This window comes from Ovis aries, chromosome 8, assembly GCF_016772045.2.
Source record: "Ovis aries strain OAR_USU_Benz2616 breed Rambouillet chromosome 8, ARS-UI_Ramb_v3.0, whole genome shotgun sequence".
NCBI classification, from domain to species: Eukaryota; Metazoa; Chordata; class Mammalia; order Artiodactyla; family Bovidae; genus Ovis; species Ovis aries.
In genome coordinates this window covers 19524889-19548334 of record NC_056061.1, presented here as the reverse complement: position 1 = coordinate 19548334, position 23446 = coordinate 19524889, and the positions used below count along the sequence as shown (strand labels likewise).

Sequence of the window (23446 nt, the reverse complement as noted above, 5' to 3'; positions counted from 1 at the left end):
CATTTTCCTCCTTAGGGAACTAGGCCCTGCATGCCACAACTAAAACCTGGAGCAACCAAATAAATATGGATAGTTTAAAATAAATAGAAACACTTGACAAAAGCTAGGAAAGTGAGAGAGAAAAGTAGGGGCACTAAAGATGATAAAGAGATTCCTTACATGGGAATCAACCAACTGCACAGATAGAGCTTGGAAGGGGTATGATCTCTTGCAAGGGAAAAAAATTAAAAGAGGAAAAAGCTTTAACTCAGCCGGTTCTGAAGCAGGGCACTGGTGACTGGAAAGCTGGCCAGCTTGGTGTTGCCTGGAGCAAGGGTGGGCAGGGAAAACCTCAGATCAGGCCAAGGTCTGTGAAGACCAAGGGTCCATACAATCTGAAGATTTATGTCCTAAATTTAGAAATATCCACATGTTTTTAGAAGCAACTTGATTGAGGTATAATTTACAGGCCTTCAAATTCACCTGTTTCAAGGATGCAATTCAATGATTTCCAGCAAATTTATCATTTTTGCACAACCATGACTGCCATACTGTTTTAGAACATTTCCATCATTCCAATATGACCCTTCCGCTCTTTTACAGTTAATCTCTGTCTCCACTCCCGGCCCCAGGTAATGACTAATCTGTTTATATATAGATCAGCCTTTTCTGGACATTTCATATAAGTAGAAGCAGGCAATATGTGGCTTTCTGGGTCTGGAGTCTTTCACTTAGCATGATGATTCCGATGTTCATGTTGGAATGTGTATCAAGATCTCTTTTTATGTTAAATAGTTTTCCCTTGTATAAGCACATTTTGTTTTTCCACTCACTGGCTCATGGACATTGGAGTTGTTTCTACTTTTTGGCTATTATGAATAATGCTGCTTAGAATGTTTTGCCTGCAAGTCTTTGTGTGGACACCTATTGTGTTTTAAAGCAAATGTGACTGAGAGATTAACTTGTTTATGGAAAATACAAATTCTCGGGTGTGTTCTGTTCCAGGGAACATAACTGCCTGGAAACACTCCATGCGGCACATAGAGTGGATTTTTCAAAACCAAATTAGATCACATCCCTCCTCTAATTACCATTTTGCAATGGCTTCCCATCTCATTAAGAGTGAGGCCTGACCTCCTGGCCATAATCCACAGGACTCTGCCTGACCTGCCTGCAGCCGACCTGTTTCACTTCATCACTTGCTATTTCTCTCTCACCCTCAACTTCACGAAATACAAACGCTTATGCCTCTCTCAGGGCTCCTACATCAACTATTCCCTTTGCCTAGCATAGTGGAGGGACTGCTGCTGAAGCGGAAGCTCTAATATATTGGCCACCTGATGCAAAGAGCTGACTCTTTGGAAAAGACTCTGATGCTGGGAAAGACTGAAGGCAAAGAAGAGGCTGGCAGAGGATGAGATGGTTAGATAGCATCACCAATGCAATGGACATGAATTTAAGCAAACCCTGGGAGATAGTAAAGGACAGAGGAGCCCGGCATGCTACAGTCCCTGAGGTCTCAAAGAGTCAGGTAGGACTTTGTGGCTCAACAATTGCCTAGCATGTTCTTCCCTGACTTTCATTTGGGTAGTTCCTTCTCATTCAGGTCTTTTCTCAGACGTCATTTATGTAGAGAAGCCTTCCACGTGCCTACCTAAAATAGCAGCCATGCTTCTCTCGCTATTAGCTTGCTTTGGTTCATTTCCACAAGCCCCTGTAACTAAGAAATCTGAAATCACCTTACTCATTGTTTGTTGACTGCCTCTCAACCAGAATGCCAGCTCAACAGGCAGGTACTTTGTTTATCTTGTTCTTTGATGTATCTCCAGCACCTAGCATGTGGTGAACATTCATTAAATTAAGTGAATTAATGTATAAATAAAAAGCAGAAACCAGCCCTCTTTCTTAAAACAATTGTATATTTTATCTCTATGACCTGTTCGTTAGATGATTCTGTGAATTCAGTTTGTGAATTTCTAAGCCAATGGCCCAAAGTTCAAATACTGGCAAACAATGTGCCGTAACTGGCTTTTACATATGTTTGTTTTATGCAACAAATACCTTGGAACCTTATTCTCATTTCTTTGGTCCATCTCTGTTTCATCTGCTGAGAGCTCAGGTTAAACTCCTATTGACAAGGTCCCATCTCAAGCAGGTACAGAATTATTCTGCTTTCTGCCTTGGACCTCTCCCATACCTTGGGCTTATATATCAACATAACCCTGAGGGGAGCTTTGTTAGTGCTGCCCAGAGAGACATCAGCCATAAACTAATGTGGGAGCGAGGCTTCATCCTCTCTTCCCTCAGATGGAAAATTCTGGAAAAAATTCACACTTTGCAGAAGTTCCAGCCAAACTGAGTTCCTGTGCCTACAGCAGAGATTTGGATAACACCCCCTTGTGTTGACTTTTCCGCTCCTCTGGTCCCATTCTCCTTGCTCCTTTACTCCTATTCCCTGGAATCACCTCCTTAACACATGCCCTGCAGCCAAGTCTTTGTCTCATCCTCTACTTTAAGTGGAAACCAAATTAGGTCTATAACTTACATAGTTTTTTCTTTTAAATTATTAATTGATTGTCCAAATTTAAGGCTCAAAACATTTCACATTAAATTCTGGGTTTTCAACTTCGTATGCTGCATATAGCTTAATATGCAGCATGTAACCTCACATACAATGCTTTTTATGGTTTTTGTTTGATGAAAAAAATTATAGTTCATATGGACATTAGCTTATTTTCAAATCTTCATACTTTCAACTGTTAATAGGTTATTTCAGCTGTTCTGTGAGGAAAATGGTCTCAGAACTGTGATTCCATTAGAAATGAGAGGAGGTAGGGAGTTCTTTTTATTATAGAATGTAGCAGAATAATTTTAAGGAGTGCTTGGCTGAAACAGTGTCAGACTTTATTTTTTGGGCTTCAAAATCACTGCAGATGGTGACTGCAGCCATGAAATTAAAAGACGATTACTCCTTGGAAGAAAACTTATGACCAACCTAGATAGCATATTGAAAAGCAAAGACATTACTTTGCCAACAAAGGTCCGTCTCGTCAAGGCTATGGTTTTTCCTGTGGTTATGTACGGATGTGAGAGTTGGACTGTGAAGAAGGCTGAGCACCGAAGAATTGATGCTTTTGAACTGTGGTGTTGGAGAAGACTCTTGAGACTCCCTTGGACTGCAAGGAGATCCAGCCAGTCCATTCTGAAGGAGATCAGCCCTGAGATTTCTTTGGAAGGAATGATGCTGAAGCTGAAACTCCAGTACTTTGGCCACCTGATGCGAAGGACTGACTCATTGGAAAAGAGCCTGATGTTGGGAAAGATTGAAGGTGGGAAGGGAATGGAACGACAGAGGATGAGATGGCTGGATGGCATCACCGACTCAATGGACATGAGTTTGAGTAAACTCCGAGAGTTGGTAATGGACAGGGAAGCCTGGTGTGCTGCAGTCCACGGGGTTGCAAAGAGTTGGATGTGCCTGAGCCACTGAACTGAACTGAACTGATACCAGCCAGGGAGCCTCATCACGAACAATAGAAATGGACTTTGCCTGGTGTGGGCAGAAAAGGGATTATTTAAAGGATATTGGTTAGTTGAGAGATTGTCCAGGGGAGCAGTCAAGTTCATGCGGTCCAGGGTATGACCAAAATCATATCACAAAACTATTCCTGTGAGGACACGGCTGCTGCTGCCACTTAGTATCAGAAATCACAGCTTTCACAGTTGACACGTTGGCCCTTGACGTCGGAGGCTACTACAGACACAGCTGGCCTTAGAAACCGGATGTTGCTCTTACAACCACCACAAGCAGAAATGCTCCCCCTCTCTTATTTGTAAGACTAGCTCCCAATTCAAAGTGAGGCGGAAGAAGAGATCACCTCTTATTTTTCTTTTTAATAGATAAACTTACACAGAAATAACCCCACAGCAGACTTCCTTCAAAGTCTCATTGGCTACAATTGGGTCACATGGTCCTTTTTAAGCCAACCACTCATCTAGAAAATAGAATAACCATAATGGGCTCGATTAATTGATTCACCTGTTGGGGAAGACCAGTCTTCTGTGAAGTATAAAGTCACAGGAGGAGCATGGGTACCTGTACAAAACTGAAGTCTTGTTCTCAAGAAAGGACAGCTATCGGGTTGACAACAATGTGGTGGACATTTCTATGGAACCTTAATGTCTTCACAACATAGGCCCATTTTATGAGACCCACCCACATGCTTCTTCCCAAGCTTCGTGGTCACCCCTTCTCTTGTCTTATTCTTTTCATGTCTATAGCAATCTGACCAACGTATTTGTGACTGTACATCAGCTTATCTCTCCAGGATAAAACAAGGATGTTATTCCACTTAAAGTTCTACCTACAGTGAGAATTTTTCACCTTCCAATAAGTGGGACTGAGTGGCTCTCAGCAATCCATTTGAAGCTGATGCCAGCTTATTATGCAAAGCCATCTGTAAGTTCCATTTTCGTTTTCTTTTTTTTTTTTTTTTCAGTTAGCTGATACTGGAGAAGTGTTCCTGGTGTTGCAAGTCTGGTTGGTGGAGAAGGGGCATGTGGCATGGGTAGGCATAGTAAGAAGCCACCAGCCTAGGAAACTGGAGCTTTCAGGACCTGCTCAGATGTCTGCTCAGACCTCACCAGATACTGTTTCCACTTGGATATGCTTGACTTTATAGCTGGGTAGATCAGATAACACTCAGTGCATGATGAGCAGCTTATATTTCATAGTCACCTGGTTTCTATCAGGGCCCAGTGGCCAGCCAAGTTCTCTTCCTCCAAAAAAAGACTGGACCTCACTGAAGAAGGCATAGCTTTGTTCTAAATCCTTGAGGCTTCTACTGTGAATCTTGTACTGTTGTAACGTTTCCACACCGCAGACTTCATGTGATTTTTAACCATCACTGATCTCACTGGGTCCTAATAGGCCATATAGAAAAGGCACAGCCTGGACCACCTGGAGAGTCTTCCTCTGGACCCTGCTTGAAGCTGTCAGCCTCTCAAGTCACTCAGGAAGGAGCTGAAGTGCACACAAAACACCACGTCTGTTGCTTCTAAAATCCAAAGAGCACCAGAAATCATAGTACTTTTTTCTGGAGGTAGGAAACAAATTGTCCTTGACATTAGAGAGGATAAACTTGCACAGGCCACGCAGCGCAGATCCTGAGCCGTCACTGCATTTGAACAGGGTTTATTTCCTACCTTCTGGCATGCAGTTTCAGTCTAAAATACCAGCCGCTTCCTGCTCTCTCGAGCTCATCAGCATATTATTGCTAATTTGGCTGAGGATGGTGAGACAACTTAGTTCTTATAGACTAAGTCATGGCACAGAGAATAGAGAGTTAAAATAACTTGGAGCTGAAAATCTGTTTCTGTCATCTGAGGTGAAATCAAACTACTTATAGTGTTCTCTGCTGGAGCAGAGAGAATGGCGCATCCAGATAAAAGCTGCAGTCATACAGTGGGTGCCGATTTGCTGCAATAAAGCAACTGGATTTGGAAGATCAGTGTATTTGGAATTCCCACTTGACTTAGCCTACACTAATCCTCTGTGATTCTCAAGACTCATCCATCTTTTGCACTGGCCAAAAGTGCAGATGGATAGGAAATACCATGGCCTCATCTCTGTGATTTCCCCAGGGATGCACTTTAAAAAATATTACAGTAATTTTTTACTCAACCTGTCAAGTTGTAGGAATTCTGCCACTTTCTGAAGTCATCTGTCTTAATAATATACCCAGAAACTGGGGAAGTAAACATGGCAGGGACGCAGGGTCCTACTGGGATGCATGTTAGTAGTGTTCAGGGCACGGGACCACTCTAGGTACTTTAAGTAGAAAGAGTTTTAAGACAGGGAATTAGGTGCTTCCAAAAATCACTGGAAAGTCTGGAAACACAAGTGTCAGAAGGCTGACACCAGAACTACTGAGTTCAAAGACACACCACCAGAGCCACGACCACTGATACTGGAGTGTTTCCCATTATACAAATGAATTACAAACCTAGCTGGCTGCCATCTGTTATGACCACTGTAACTCTAATGTACATAAAGCACTTGCAGAGAGTTTTGAGAAATGTGTCATTCTGAATCCCATGCCATTCCCACGGCTGTTATTACGGTCAGCACAGCTGCCTTGGCTGTAGCAGCTAATCACTGCTATTTGCCTTCTTCTACCTTAGCATCCCTATTGAAATCAGGAGCCCTCTCAACCAAAATGTATTTCCTCCTTACTCCAGCACATGAGTAAGAACAACAAACTGCTTTCTATACCTATGCAGTTCTCAAATCTCTGGTATAGGACTTATTTTCTAATCATTTCTTCCTTTTCCTAAGCAGGAGGAAGTTGAGGACAGATGAGTGGTTCCCTTTCTAATGAAAATTCTATGTCTTAATATCATTTTCTAGATCCTAATTAGATATATGCCTACTAAACGACTATCTGTTATTTACCTAAATTAAAAAAAAAAATTAATGCATTATCCATTACAAAGGGAAGTAAGTGTGTGTGGAGGAAGTGGGAATAGTTTGTGCTTTACTTTAAGTATACCTCTTGATACACCTCTACTTTCTAAAGCAAGCTGACATTTTCCAAGTGTGGTGGATTAAAAATGACCCAAAATTGTTTATGGCTCCTTTCATCAAGAGGTGGTCTATTTTCCACCCCTTAAATCTGAATCAGCCTTGTGTATTAGTCTCTTAAGGTTGCCATAACAAAATACCATAGACCAGTGGCTTAAGCAAAAAAAATTCATTTTTCATAGTTCTGGAGGCTAGAAGTCCAAGATCAAGATGTTAGCAGAGTTGGTTTCTGGCCACACTTTTTCTCTGTATATTCACATCCCTAGTCTTTTCCTCTTCTTATAAGAGCACTGGCCCTATTGGATGATCGCCCCACCCTTATGATCTCATTTAACTGTAATTTAAAGGCCCTATCTGCTTTTAAATTACATCAAGTCACATTCGAGGTTAGGGCGTCAACATATGAATTTGGGGGGGGAATGCAGTTCAGTCCAAAACACCTTGCAACTTGTTTGACGATAGAAAGCTGCAGAAGTGAGAATTTGTGACCAATAGCAAGGCCTCAAGAAGCCTTTGCAGCTTCTTCTCACCTCCTTTGGAACCTCAATAATATGTGAAGAAGCCTGAGCCAGCCTGCTGGAGAGGCTTGTGGAGATCTGAGGCACCCCAATCATTAACTCCAGCTAACTGTCCACCAACTGCAATTGCAAGTAATCTAAGTCAGTGCCACGTGGAGCAGAGATAAGTTATTGCAGCTAAACCCTGAACAAACTGCTGCCTCAAGAACTGTGAACTAATAAATACTGTTATATTAAGCCACTAAATTTTGAGGTGGTGAGACAGATAACTGGTATACCAAACCTTGTCTAATTTTCATTAGTTCTTCATGTAGTGTCCTTTTACTGTCATTTCAGTGAGATTTGGGAAAGACGTAGACCAAAAAGCATGTTATTATTCAACATGCTTAATTAGAAATCACTTATAATAAGTTGTTGGAGGAGGGCATGGCAATCCACTCCAGTTTTCTTGCCTGGAGAATCCCGTGTACAGAGAAACCTGGTGGGCTACAGTACACGGGATCTCAAAGAGTCAGACATGACTGATGCTACTTAGGACAATTATATGTTATAGATAAGAAAAGGTTTTTAAAGAGGAATAACTTAAACACTTAATCCTATTTTATATATAGACAAAGAGAAATAACATATCAACCAATATGGTTGTTGATAATATAAGTAACTCCATGCAGCCCTGTAAAACAGGATATGATGACCCTGTGCAGGGACTGAGAAAATGCCATTTAAACAAATACCATATATTAACACATATATGAAGACTCTTAAAAAAAAAATGAGTATAGATAATCTTGTTCACAAAGCAGAAATAGAGACACAGACATAGAGAACAAATGTATAGATACCAAGGGGAAAGGAGGAAATGGGATGAACTGGGAGATTGGGATTGACATATATACATTCCAAAGGAGATCAGCCCTGGGTGTTCTTTGGAAAGACTGATGCTAAAGCTGAAACTCCAATACTTTGGCCACCTCATGCGAAGAGTTGACTCATTGGAAAAGACTCTGATGCTGGGAGGGATTGGGGGCAGGAGGAGAAGGGGACGACAGAGGATGAGATGGCTGGATGGCATCACCGACTCGATGGACAAGAGTTTGGGTGAACTATGGGAGTTGGTGGTGGACAGGGAGGCCTGGCCTGCTGCAGTTCATGGGGTCACAAAGAGTCGGACACAACTGAGCAACTAAACTGAACTGAACTGATACTGTATATAAAATAGATAAATAATGAGAACCTAATCTGTAGCACAGGGAACTCTACTCAGTGCTCTGTGGTGACCTAAATGGAAAGGGAATCTAAAAAAGAGAGGATAAAAGTATGCGGTGACAGAGGATGAGATGGTTGGATGGCATCACCAACTCAATGGACATGAGTTTGAGCAAGCTCCAGGAGATAGTGAAGGACAGGGAAGACCAGCATGCTGCATTTCATGGGGTTGCAAAGAGCTGGAGATGATTTAGCGAATGAGCAACACCAAAAAAGTATATAAATGGCTGATTCACTTTGCTGTACAGTAGAAACTAATGCAACATTAGACGAATCAAAGATAGAATTCGTTTACTAGCCTGTTTTAAAGTATATATCCAATTCTCCTGGAGTTTCCTTTTAGGTTGGTCCTGATGTAGTGGTCCAAAAACCTAAAAGTTATTTTGGGGTCATTCTAAGGGTTCATGAAAGTGAAATTGTTAGTCGCTCAGTCATGTCCAACTCTTTGCCACCCAGTGGACTATAGCTCTCCAGGCTCTTGTGTCCATGGGATTCTCCAGACAAGAATACAAGGGAGTGGGTCGCCATTCCCATCTTCAGGGACTCTTTCCAACCCAGGGATTGAACCCAGGTCTCCCACATTTCAGGCAGATTCTTTACCATCTGAACTAACACTTGAGGGTTCATACCTATTATAAAATGTTACAAAAAATATTCCTAGAGCCACCCTACCTCCCAGCTCATCTTTCAAATAGAATCAGGCTCAGGTGGTTTGAACTCTGTTCCAGGAACCATGCAGCAAATCCATCCTGGTGTGACCTGAAACACCAAGGAAGAGCCAGATTTTAAGCCGAGAGTTCCCTGCCCTGGGGGATTTTATCCTTCCAGTTGCCGGCTGCTTCCACTGCAGATGTTTCCTTACCCTTTTGGTTATTTTCGCCTTTCTTTCAGATCTCTTTATTCCAAAATGATTTTTATTCATAGTCTTCTGGTGTTTAAGTACCTACCACATCCATTTTCATGCTTTTCCTTTACTGTGTTATTTTTCATTCTCCGCTAAGCCCTCCCTCGCCGCCACATCTACTTTCCTCCCTTTCATTTTTTTCCACATTCATTTATTCCACGCCATCCCAGCTGCTTTCCTTTGTTCAGTTCAGAACATTGGCCAGAAGCTTCCCTGTTGCTAAGTAACAACATCACCCACCCCTCCATCCCCCGACACTCTTTTCCACTCTCAGCTCATTTCTTCTGCTGCTTTTAAGAGTGCATGGGTCAAACGGGCTCTCAAAGAACATGAAGGTGCTTCGTTCTTCTCTTCATACCCAGGGCATGCACACCCTTCCGCACTGGCCTCTTCTTACTAGATTTTGTCTTCTTGTTTTCTGTTATCCCTTCAATTCCCGGGTTGGGAAGATCCGCTAGAGAGATAGGTTATCCACTCCAGTATTCTTGGGCTTCCCTTGTGGCTCAGCTGGTAAAAATCTGCCTGCAATGCACGAGACCTGGGTTTGATCCCTGGATTGGGAAGATCCCCTGAAGAAGGGAAAGGCTGCCCATGCCAGTATCTCAGCCTGGAGAATTCCATGGACTGTATAGTCTGTGGGGGTCACAAAGTCAGACTGAGCGACTTTCACTTTCACTTTATCTGTTAATTTGCCCCAGGCTGTGAGATAACACTAACACAGCAAAAACCATCCCTTTGAGCTAAGACAACTTATAGATGGGAGGAAGGGATATAGTGTCTGCTAAAGGGACACAAAATAGAAAATATTTAGACTGAACATGTAACTAAATGTTGCATGGCATGGCCTGGGCTCATCAAATCCAAGTTTTAAGAACTTTCCATTAGGGATCAAGATAGCCAGCAAGTCCCTTTTACAGACTTTTATCTTGTTGAGTTCTGAGGAAGTTACCAATGGCATGTTGAGTCTGGTTTGCACAAAAAAAAAAAAAAAAGATAAAAAGAACACAAGAGCTCATTAGGCAGTTTTTCAAATCTCAGTTGCTTTCCAGACATCAATCTGACATGATATTTGTACCAAGGCATAACTGGAATTGTGTCAGCAGCCCTTCACAGTGTGCTCTTAAGACATTCCAAGTCTTCTGGCACATTTCAGTACTTCAGTGGCAATGGTACCTCCATATGTCCAAACACTAGGACAGAGTAACAGAGATACCAGGACCTTGAAAAAAATCCTCTTTTCCCCTTGCGATGCCATAAATAATTTCCCTCCCTGGTGTGAATTCCTTCTCTCTCCTTGTGCATTGATGCAATGCCTGGGAAGCCTTCCCTGATAACCCTGCCCTATGTTGTTGCTCTCAGTCCTTTGCCCACTGTCACCACTGAGCTAACTGGGGAGTATTGGGGCTGCTTTGTCTGTAAGCGCCACAGCCTTTCACTCGCTGTGTGTCCTTGCTCCTCAGCTCTCTGTGAGGGATGAACTCAGTGTGTAATGTATACTTGATCAGTTGCCTTACATTAGTCGTAGAACACAGGTATTCTGATAAGGGAGTTGTTCTTAGTTTTATTTTCTAGAGAAGAGAAAGAGCAATCATTTTCTTTGTATTAAAGTCCAAATTTATCAGCACTCAAAGTACCAGCAATGAAACTTCTATATTTGCATCACTATCCAGATTTGCAGACTGAGGATTTCAGTAGAGAAAATTTTCAAAAGCCTTGTTTTGGCCCGTTGGTTGATAGTCTGAAAGTAGAATCCCCATGAGCCTAAAATCCACTCCAAGATATTTATTCTAAGAATGCCTGACCAGAACTGGAATTGGCAAGCTACTATGATTTTCCTTCTATGAAGCCCCTTTGGGATACTATATCTTCTGAAAGGTTCAGAAAATTTTAATATGATTTTAGTTTTTATTTTAGGGTAATCTCAACTCATGAAATACATATATTTGAACTTCCTGGAATTTTTGATTTATATACTGCTTAAACAACTGAAAATTACACATAATTTTTTACTACTCTTCAATATTCTCTCTTTTAACCCTCCTCTCTTCAACTTGAGGTAGCAGTCAACACCACAGGTCATATTAATTTCTCTTCTTCACATCTCCACGTGTTTAATTCCTTTATCCCCTTCTGCCCCACTTCATCACTGTTATCTCTCGTCCCACAGTATCTCCTGTGACTGAACACTGGTGCTCTGTCCTCATGTACAAGGACAGGGAATGGGAAAGGAGAAAGATGCTGAGAGAGTTCACTTAAAAAAATATATCATTGTAGTATAGCCGCTTTACAGTGCTGTAAAGTTAGTTTCTGCTGTACAGCAAAGCAAATCAGCCATGTGTATACGTATATCACCTCTTTCCTGGATTTCCTTCCCATGTACGCACCACAGAGCATTGAGTAGAGTTCCCTGTGCTATATAGTAGGTTCTCACTAGTTGTCTGCTTTGTACACGGTTAGTGTATATATGTTAATCCCAACCTTCCAATTCATCCCACCCAGCCTCCCTTCCCCCTTGGTGTCCATATGTTTGTTCTTTACACCTGTGTCTATATTTTTGCTTTGCAAGTAAGATGATCTGTGCCAGTTTTCCAGATTCCATATATATGTGTTAATATACAATATTTGTTTTTCTCTTTCTGACTTACTTCGCTCTGTATGAGTCTCTAGGTCCATTCCATGTCTCTGCAAATGACACAATTTCATTCCTTCTTTATAGTTGAGTAATACCTCATATCTTTTAATTCCTCATTCTCTTTATTTTAATAAGGAAACACCATAAGTCATTAAACTACTTCTTTATTCATTAAACTTGATTTTTAATTACTACAAACAATACTCAGATAAGATGCAGTGCATATATTTTTATATACATATCTTGCAGGAGATCCGGGTTTGATTCCTGGTTCAGGAAGCTCCCCTGGAGAAGGGAATGGATACTCCAGTATGCTTGCCTGGGGAATCCCATGGACAGAAAAGCCTGGAGAGCTATGGTCCATGTGGTCACAAAGAGTCGGATATGACTGAGTGACTGAGCACGCAGGCACTAGGTGTTTCCAAGGATACAGACCTAGAATTGGAATTTCAGGGGAAAGGGGCTTTATATTTTTGTTTTATATATCTTGCAATAAATATAAACTTTTATGTGTCAAGATGGACTAAGTATATAAAAAGTTAATTCACAAAACAGCAATAAATGATCAATAAACACATAAAGATACTCAAACTTTTACTAGCAGGAAAACAAAAATTAAACAATGGAATATTACTTTGTAGCTATTGAACTGTCAAACATTAAAAAACCAATAAAACCTATTACTGATGAAAATATGGGAGTAAATTGCCTTAGCTTTTCTTGGAAAGCAATCTAGCAACATCTATTAAAACTAAAATTATATATAGAGTTTGACCAACAAACTCATTCTTAGAATCCAACCCATAAAAAGAAAAGACCAAAAGGTTAGAATATATAAACAAAGATGCTTTGGGCAATATTCATTTTTTTCTACAAATACTTGCTAAGTGCTATGTTGCTATCACTTCAGAAATGAATAAGACACAGGCCCTGCCCTCAAGGTAGTCACAGCCAAGACAGCTAAGTATCCAAGCAACTGGAGTTCACAAGAGAGGTGCTGAGGAAGCAATTCAGGCCTGAGATGGAGGGCTGCAAAAACTTCACTGAAAAGTGCACTCACGTATCTTGGTAAAATAGAGCATGTTCCTAAGGCCTCGGATTAAGTTGCATGATCCAGGAGAGCTGAAAAGGATGAAGATAACTGGACATGGGAAACATAACCCTAAATTGGACATGAAACAAAAGTTACAGGTAATCTAATTTTTCTAACGGCAGGGGAGACAGAATATGAGGTACACAGTGGAAAAAGGACTTCCTTGTTGTGACAGAATCAAGAGTCTATGATTAAATGGTAGCCAAAAACATTGTATTGTTCTATGCCTGGTACAGAGTACACTCTTGAAAGGTATTTGTTGACCCAACAAAGATGGGAAGTGAATGTAAAAATGTTTAGCTCAGTGGTGATCATTTTGGAATGTACAGAATATCGAATCTATGTTGTATATTAGAAAGTAAGATGATGTTGTGAGTCAGTTATACTTCAAAACCAAACAAACAAACTCAAAGAAAAAGAGCCCAGATTGGTGATTACCAGAGTTGGGGGCTAAGGGGGACGGGGATGGGAAATTGGATGAAGGTGGTGAAAGGGTACAACCTCCAGCTACAAGATAAGTAAGTACTAGAGATGCAATGTGCCGCATGGTAAATACACTGCTGAAAGATATATACAGAAGTCCTGAAGAGAGCAAATCGTGAGTTCTCATCATAAGGGTTTTTTTTCTTTTATTGTATCTGTATAAGATAACTGATGTTCACTAAATTTGTGATAATCATTTCATGATGTATGTAGGTCAAATCATCACGTTGAATACCTAAAACTCATACAGTGCTGTGTGTCAATTATATCTCAATAAAACTGGAAGAAAAAAATACAGTATTAGGATAAGTGTTTAAAATGAAAATGTAATTATTTTACCCTCTCTAATTTAACAAATATGTATAAAAGTGTTTAGCTCAGGGCTTCCCTTGGTGGCTCAATGGTAAAGTATCCGCTGCCAATGCAGGAGACAACAGGTTTGATCCCTGATCTGGGAGGATCCCACATGTGGCAGAGTAACTAAGCCTGTGCACCGCAACTACTCAGCCTGTGCGCTAGAGCCTGGAAGCCACAGCTCCTGAAGTCTGCGCACCCCACAGTCCGTGCTCCGGAACAAGGGAAGCCTCTCCAATGAGAAGCCCGTGCACCCCGACTAGAGAGTAGCTCCCCGCTCACCACAACTAGAGAAAAGCCCTCAGCAACGAAGACCCAGCACAGCCAAAAATAAAAAAAAATAAATACATAAGAGGGTTAAAGGGATCAAAGTTTGGCCTAAAACTGTGACCTATATTTATATTAAAATAAAAATGTTCAGCTCAGATAAACTTAGATTTAGTCAATGATTTCACCTATTTATTAATCAGACTTTTCCTTAAATAGATTTTCCTTCTTCTCTCTCTCCCTTCCTCCTCTCTTTCCTTCCATTCTTCCATTCTTTCACCATTTTTCAGAAGGAAAGACTCCAGCCAAACTGAAATTCTAAATCCTGTTAACCTCAGTTTGACCCTGTTATTTCACCATTTAACAATGAGACAAAATCATCAGCTCTTAAATCACGAAACTTCAATGCCAAAACCGCATTGAGCAATTTCTAAAAGATACAGTTTTTTCCCCCATAGGAAAAGAACATCTAACATGAGGAACAAACAAACTAGACAGACAGTTAATTAGAAGCTCATTACGACAACCAAGATAACGCCAGTCACGACTTCAGGAAGGAGCCTCCAGACTGTGGCGAAATAGAAGCAACACATCCAGAAAGCAGGTACATTTTCTCCCTCAGGACTGTCATTAAAGGAAAAGACACGTGCGTGGGTTCAGCTGGAAGGCCGGGACCTCCATGGAATCATGCAAACGCTTCCAGGATCCAAGTCCTGCTTGGCAGGACTCCCATATCAACAGTGAAACAACTGCATAGCAACCCACATATGCCCATCTCTCACCATTACTGCTTGTCTAGGGAAAACACCCCTACTATTCGCTGTCTGCTCCATAAATTTTGTCAAACAGGAGTTGAGTCTATACGCCAAGTTGAGAGCGACACAGGCTGGCATTTCCCAGCACATGCTGTTCACCACGTGGGTTTCTGGAGCGCTGCCTCTCGGCTTCAGAGGCACTAGAGTCCCCCTCTCCTCCCCCGTTTCCTCTCACAAAGACAATACGAAATAACCCTTAGCACGTGTGTATGTGTGTGTGTATGAGAGAGTTCCCAACTGGCCAAGTACCTTTTGATCTGCTGACCTGTATTATGAATGTCAGGAAAGAGCTTCCAGTTTATTTAATTTTTTTTTTTTTTTTTTTTGCATTCTCAGGAGTACACAGAGTCCACAGTAAGAGCAGAATAACAGCCTCTAAAACAAAGAAAACCCACTCTAAATGTGGCTCTGCTAGACCCATTCACCATCTGTTTATTTCCTCTGCTTATATCAGGGACTCCAGGAAAGGCACCAACATGCAAACCCAGACCAGAGTACTTTTCCTCTTTCCAAGAGGGTGTTTCCTTGAACTTTCCCATCTGCCTCTGAGTAAGATGTAGAAAATATTACTTATAAAATAAGACTAGCAAATGACTCACAGTGAGTAAAAATAAATCAGGGTGCAATTTGCCATCTCGAAGAGAAATAAGGTAAAATGCTCCAAAATTGGAGATGCAACTCACTTTTTCAAACCTCCTCAAGGAACCTCTTCAAATGATAGGCAGGAAATGGGTATGTGCGGGGGTTCAGTTCTGCTCAAGAACACTCGAGTGACAGCCTCACCATACATATTCATGAGAGGCAACCTGAGCTCCGGTGTGAAACCACAGCGCAACAGTGCTTCCTGCACACACTTCGCAGCCCACACTGCCAGGAAACGCTGTAACTCTGAAGAGACCAAGGGCCTTGGTTTCTAACACGGTTCAGAATGACAAGTGTTCATTGCCGCCTTAACCCACACATTTGACTGGATTTTCTTCATCTCCTTATGACAGCTCAAGAAGTATCCATCTGCCAGGGTGCGTTTTAGAGCCCTCATTGTGCAAATGTGAATTTCAAGGCTTTGTCTAATAAGCAAAAAGGAATAAGGTTATTTATTTTCAGTAGAGCCTTGGGCATTTATTATTAATACTCTAATGGAGAAATAGGTCAGTAGAGCATACACAGGAAGGTAATTATCCTCTACACACTGCTTCTTTTCTCAACAGATTTTCTACAGCAAAATACCCAAGAGTCAGCTTCACCTGGCAGAAAATATGAACCAAGGGCTTTGTTCCAGTGCAGTCTGGAGAGGCATATACTGGATTTTTCATTCAGTCAACAAATAGCAATTGAGAGTAAATGAACACTGTTCTAGGCACGTGGAAAACTGCAATGAACAAGAGATAAAAGTTCTTCCATCATGAAGCTGTGACAGTTTATTGCCATGTTCTAGAGGAAAAAAAACATCTTGCTGTGTACCTGTCATAGAAGATTCTGGAACTTTTAGTTCACTGTCTTTCAAATGCCATTGATGGCTCTGTGGATGAAGAAGTTAGCATGTGTGTCCGTGTGTGCTGTGTGAAAGAGAGAAGAAACAGGAAAAGAAACCAACACTGAAGCACAGAATAAACCGAGACAGAAAATATTTTTTAAAAGTAATAGGTTTACTTTTATGATCTAGGGAAAACACAAAAGACAGTAGTGCTGAGAGAGTCAAACAGAGTCACAAAGGAACGCTGGAACAGATGGGGAACCTGCTATTCTTTGTGTTTGGAAGATACAAAATATCAACTCTACCTGACAATCTATAAATCTGACATCAGAGTCCCCAAAATTCATAATGATGTTTTGAACTGCTGCTGCTGCTAAGTCGCTTCAGTCGTGTCCGACTCTGTGCGACCCCATAGACGGCAGCCCACCAGGCTCTGCTGTCCCTGGGATTCTCCAGGCAAGAACACTGGAGTGGGTTGCCATTTCCTTCTCCAGTGCATGAAAGTGAAAAGTGAAAGTGAAGCCGCTCAGTCATGTCCAACTCTTAGCGACCCCATGGAATCCAGCCTACCAGGCTCCTCCATACGCAACATTAAATAAATCAGTTTTGGAATAAAGAAAGAATTATCTTTAGACTCAAAGATTTCCTTGCAGAAAAAATTCTTTACAAAGGAGATATATTTCTCAATGGGTCAATTCACTCCAGTCAAAGAAATTTGGTTACCTAGCACATGCAAGGACATTTTAATTTCAAAGTTTGTGAGGAAAGGATGGAATTTTTCAAAATGTTCCTCTACTGAGATGGGACTAGTGGGAATCTGTCTTGTGTGTAGGGACTGCCCAACGCCTAGTCCCTATACACAAGAAGCTTGAACAATTTATGTAGAAGGTAGAAATACACGATGGCACATAAATTTTTAATTCAGCTTTTCATTGTATTGTGTATCAGTGCCTAAGGGATAAGAAGATAATGAAGAAAGTTGTGGGAATGAAAACATGGAAACCACATATTCTCTAGTCTTGAACACTGTTTGAAAGGGACGAAGTGGCATCAGTTGGTGGGAAGTGCCAGACTGAATGGTCTATGGGTACATCAGAGGTGGAAGGGGTTGAAGGGAAGGACAGTAAGGGGTCTGATGAGCACAGTAAGGGCCTTATAAGACAATAAATTGAGTCCTAAGGTGATAGAACGCTCGCGGCAGAACTGTAATATAATTTGGTCAGGCAAATGATGAAAATGCTTGTTTCTGGACAGGATGGTGTGCATAAGAAAGGAACTAAAAGTGGGAGATTAAAAACTATTCCCCATGTCTAGATGCAATGCTTCAGTCCAACCTAGCCTGTCCCCATGGGAATGGAGACAGTGTATGGCTTCAAGAAGCCCTGCAGAGCAAGGATTGTAGAGCAATTTTTTAGAATTGGTGAAGCCCTGCAGAGCAAGGATGCTTATAACTGGTGATTGCCTGGACAAAATGATAGAAAGGAAAAAAATTGACCAAGTTAGGAACATAGAAAGTTGGCAGGAGTGTGGAGCCACTGACAATACCGGGGAGCTTCTGATCTGATGAGGGCTTTTAAGGAGAACAGGGAGGGAAATAAGCTGATTTTAACTGTGTTTAGGTGTAGGTGGCATTCAACCAACAAGTGACCTGTATCAGAAAATAAAAGCCAAAACTCTAACTATAAAAATTTCAGAATTTTTAGCAGAAGAATATTGTGCTGTTTTTTCATCATGAGGCTGAATGTTTTGTTCCCTATTCAGTTCAGTTCAGTCGCTCAGTCGTGTCCGACTCTTTGCGACCCCATGAATCGCAGCACGCCAGGCCTCCCTGTCCGTCACCAACTCCCAGAGTTCACTCAAACGCACGTCCATCGAGTTGGTGATGCCATCCAGCCATCTCGTCCTCTGTCGTCCCCTTCTCCTCCTGCCCCCAGTCCCTCCCAGCATCAGGGTCTTTACCAGTGAGTCAACTCTTCACATATTACACATGTACAAAAAGTCATGACTATCACTGACCTATGTCTTGTTTAAGGAAAGTATATCTGTTACAGATACCAATAAAAGAGTCTTTCCTCCCACTCCCTCCTCCATAGAAAAACTTGCAGAGGAACATGTTTTTGGGAATCTCACTGAGAGGGGAAACAATTCACACAACATCATCACCTCTACCATCTGTCTTGCTCCCAAGTTCACCAGCTGCCAGATTAACACATTTCCTATAAGCCATCATTTTGGTCCTCTCTGGAACACTGGTCAATAAATAGGTGAGATGTTTCTAAGTCACCATGTGGACTCTGACGTGAATGTCAGTGTTGGGGCCAGAGCTGGCTCTGATGGAGATACAAGCTGTTCACTGTCAGTGTATGTCGCAACATTACATAAGAAAACTGACATCATCATTTTATCATTCATACCTTGTTTTATTATAACTGGATTGATTATTCTTGCAACTCACCAGGTTTGATTTTGAATAATCTTCAGGTGTTCCCTCACCCCAAGACAAGTTCTCAATGGATTTTTTTTTTTTAATTTGAGAATTTTTAAAAGAATTTATTTGCAAACATTTTAAACAACAGAACTTTACTTATCCTAATGAGAACCTAAGTAGGAAATAGGTGATTGTTATGAAGGTCTCTCTCATCCCATTTAATATTTCAGCAATTAATGGGAAATATGTCATTCTTTATGAACCTTTGAGGTGTCAATGGAGATGAAAGCAAGTCCAAAAGAGAACCTAGCCTCTGCTGAGCACCAGGGGAAGAGTATGGCTGCCCAGTGGGACTACATATGAGTGAACACTATATGTGATCTGATGTGCTTTTAGATATAGGAGCCCATCTTGTGATATATAGAAGTGCAGGCCTTGGGGTCAGATAGACCTGAGTCTGAATCCTGCTGTATCATCAACAGTTTATTAGCCTCAAGACTCTGCTTAAATATCTATGAAATGGATATAACACTCTTCTTGAAATGTTACGGGAGGAAAATGAGACAATGTGTATAAACAGCTAGAACAGTACCTAATATATGATGAGTGCTCAAAAATGGTAGGTAATAATAATAATTAATGTATAATAATAATTGTTATTATAGTAGTGACAACAATAATAATTACCTTACTTTATAGAGTATAATCACCATACTTTATAGAGTAATTAAGAAAGCAGCCCGTTGGTAATACGTTCACCTTTGGCTAGTTTGACCTGAAATAGGATTTCTAGCTCTCCTAACAGAAGTCGTGTCAGCAGGCAAGGTGTTAAGGAATCAAAACGCCACCCCAGGGTATGATGTTGTTCAGTTGCTCAGTCATGCCCAACTCTTTACGACCCCATGGACTGCAGCACGCCAGGCTTCCGTGTCCTTCACCATCTCCCAGAGCATGCTCAAACTCATGTCTATTGAGTCAGTGATGCCATCCAACCATCCCATCTTCTGTCGCCCCTCCTTCTCCTCCTGCCTTCAATCTATCCCAGCAGCAGGGTTTTTTCCTAATGACTCAGCTCTTAACATCAGGTGGCCAAAGTATCGGAGCTTCAGCTTCAGCATCAGTCCTTCCAATGAATATTGAGGACTGATTTCCTTCAGGATCTCCTTGCAGTCCAAGGGACACTCAAGAGTCTTCTCCAACATCACAGCTCAAAAAGATCAATACTGCAATGCTCAGTCTTCTTATGGTCCAACTCTCACATCCTTACATGACTACTAGTAAAGCCATAGCTTTGACTAGACGGACCTTTGTCAGCAAAGTAATGTCTCTTCTTTTAATACACTGTCTAGGTTTGTCATAGGTTTTCTTCCAGGGAGCAAGCGTCTTTTAATTTCATGGCTGCAGTTACCATCTGCAGTGATTTTGGAGCCCCAAAATATAAAGTCTGTCACTGTTTCCATTGTTTCCCCAGCTATTTGCCATGAAGGGATGGGACTGGATCTTTATTTTTTGAATATTGAGTTTTAAGCCAGCTTTTTCACTCTCCTCTTTCACCTTCATCAAGAGGCTCTTTAGTTCCTCTTCACTTTCTGCCATTAGGGTGATGTCATCGGCATGTCTCAGGTTATATGACCCCTCAGTATTTACCTTGAGCAGAGTAGCTACGATTTTAGTTAGAAGACCTCGCCAGTAAACTAAGCTCTCTTCCTTCTGTCAGGATTGTGGAACCTTCTATAGAACAGACATCGTTTTAAGAATCTCCAGGGAAACAGATTCCATAACTTCCCTCAATAACCTATTTCAGTGTTTAGCCACTGTTTCCCTTGGTAAATCTTCAGAATTCACCTAAATCCTTTGTGCTCTAGTTTTAGTCTGATCATTTCACATTTAACTCAGATATTACTGATAATCGTATTGGTATTGAACCAAGTGACAGCTAGAAATATATACATGTGTGCTACCACGAGCATTCAGGGTCAGCCTTACCGACTACGATGAGTTAACATGCCGAAGAGCACTGCATGAACGTGATCAGAAACACCTTAGCTGTTTAAGCTGTTTGCTTAAAGTCACAGCCCAAGTGCCTCCTCGACAGCTATCACACACAGATTCATGTGATGTGAACCAGAGTGAGCAGCATTTAAAGGAATCCCGAAATGAAAGGAACTGTCCTCCGAATCATGTCTGCCGAGTGTACGGCATCCCAGGGCGTTGGTTCACTCTCTAGAAGGTGCCCCTTCCCATCCACCTTCTGAGAGGCCTCAGCCTTTTGCATTGTGCCAGGACGAATCTAACAGCCGCAAAAACAACAAGCCCCTGAAGCTGTCATTAGGGTGTACCTTTAAGTGTCAGGGAAGTTCCAGCCTGGGGGCCACTGCTTTGCTTGGTGGATTAGGAAATCAGTGCCAAAGGGGGACTCCAGGGGCTTCTCAGATGGCAAAGTGGTAACGAATCCACCTGCCAAGCAGGAGACACAGAGACTGGGTTTGATCCCTGAGTCGGGAAGGTCCCCTGGAGAAGGAAATGGCAACCCACTTGAGTATTCTTGCCTGGAGAATCCCCTGGACAGAGGAGCTTGGTGGGCTACAGTCCATGGAATCGCAGAGAGGTGGACACAACTGAGCGGCTAAACAACCACGACCGAGGAGCTCTGAAGCTGGACGACAGCATCTGCCTGGGTGCCTTCCTTGCAGAAATAGGCGAGCCACCCAAGACCCTGGACACTTGACATTTAGACTCAGAGTTCCTGAAGAGTGTTATTATGAAACATGGTATGCCCCGCACCCCCCTCAAGGTGATAAAAAATATTCAGAAAATATGGGTTGACCGTGAACTAAGGAAGCATAAGCTTTAGTTGTGTGGGTTCCATCCAAAACTGTAGCTACACCTACCTTACATTCATGATATTGTATTGTGTGGACCACAGTTTCCTGGACTGCTCCAAGATCCACTTCCCTCTTCTGTGTAACAAGATTAATGATATCTCCCCCACATCTAGTGGTTCCTTAAAACAGCTGCCAGAAAGAGCTTCAGGACCCCACCAAATCTGGATCCCACTCCTGACTTCCAACCATACTCCTCTTTGGAAGACTCATAAAAACTATTAGTTTATTAAGCTCGTCAAATCCTGAAGGAAAGACTTCTGCTTAATTTTACTTAAAGTGATAGACTTTATTTTCTTGGTCTCCAAAATCACTGCAGATGGTGACTGTAGCCATGAAATTAAAAGTCACTTGCTCCTTGGAAGAAAAGTTATGACAAACCTAGACAGTGCATTAAAAAGCAGAGACATCACTTTGCCAACAAAGGTCTGTCTCATCAAAGCTATGATTTTTCCAGTAGTCATGTACAGACAGATGTGAGAGTTGAACCATAAAGAAGGCTGAGCATTGAAGAATTGATGCTTTCAAACTGTGATGCTGGATAAGACTCTTGAGAGTCCCTTGGACAGCAAGGAGGTCAAATCAGTCATACCTAAAGGAAATCAACCCTGAATATTCAATGGAAGGACTGATGTTGAAACTGAAGCTCCAGTACTTTGGTCACCTGATGTGAAGAACTGACTCATTGGAAAAGACTCTGATGCTGGGAAAAATTGAGGGCAGGAGGAAAAGGGGCGACAGAGGATGAGATGGTTGAATGGCATCACCAACTCAATAGACATGAGTTTGAGCAAGCTCTGGGAGATGGTGAAGGACAGGGAAGCCTGGGCGTGGTGCAGTCCATGGGGTCGCAAAGAGTTGGACGTGACTGAAGGACTGACAACAAGGTTTCCTCAAGTGGGTATGACACCTCTCTTGCCTAGGGGCCAGCCTGCCCCGGGGAGGAAGATGGCAGGTGAGAGAGTTCGCAGCAGTCCTCACGTCAGCTGGACCCCTCCGGTCTGCATGCCTCTTTGCAGACCCCCACATCTCCAGACATTCTTTCCCTAAAGGGGTAGGTGAGCGGGACTCCAGAGTCCCCATTTCAGCTCCCCAGACCTTTCGTGTAAGTGGCTGTCTTTTCCAGAGTTTTCACGTCAGGTGCCCTGCCTCTCCCAGTTAGGATTGTCCTGAACTTGCTGACAGGACTTGGTGCTTGAAGACATAAAGAGAAAAAGAAGTGGAAAAGATAACCAGGAAGGACAACAGCGACCGGCAGACCGACTTTGTCTCTACATCAGGGGAGCATACAAAGGATGTGAATATTGTCCTTAACCAGCTGTTTGTAAACGTTTGTGTAAGAATGAACTGACAAGCGTATTTTCTTTCTTTTTAAGCATTTGATTTTTAGGAGACCCGAAACTCCATTCTAAACGTGGGAAGAGAAGGCTGCCTTCGTCCGTCCACCGCACCTGCCCAAGAACCCTGATGGGAGAAGAAGGCATGCTGTAGGGCTTCCCACTCCCCCAAAAAAGTAACCTTCCCACCCACCCCCAAAGATCCACTGGTCTAAACTTCAGAGTAGGGACCTGGCGGGGCAGAGGACACACAGATCTGAGGCTGCAATGGCCCACACGGTTTCCAGCTATGATAGGCAGGGGCAGCCTCCTTCAAAGGTGTGTCCTTGAAGGACATTTGTGTTGAAAAGAGCCCTGTGCAGAGGTCAGAGAGTGGCTGGAGTCAAGCCCTCCCACTTAACTGCTCTTGCATGATTTCTTAAACCTCTCTG

The 23446-nt window shown here is 42.1% G+C and overlaps 2 long non-coding RNA genes across 2 annotated transcripts in view; both read right to left on the bottom strand.

Moving 5' to 3' along the window:
* LOC106991309 (uncharacterized) overlaps positions 1-15628 on the bottom strand; it is a 39584-nt gene extending 23956 nt beyond the window's left edge. Inside the window, exon 1 of the long non-coding RNA XR_001434995.3 lies at positions 15578-15628. This is a non-coding gene — a long non-coding RNA (uncharacterized LOC106991309). The remainder of the gene's footprint in view (positions 1-15577) is intronic.
* On the bottom strand, positions 12030-14855 carry LOC132660230 (uncharacterized). The gene is made up of 2 exons (XR_009601604.1): positions 12943-14855; positions 12030-12317 (listed from the first exon to the last, which is right to left on the bottom strand). It is a non-coding gene; the product is annotated as an uncharacterized LOC132660230 (long non-coding RNA).
* Positions 15629-23446: the final 7818 nt, after the last annotated feature.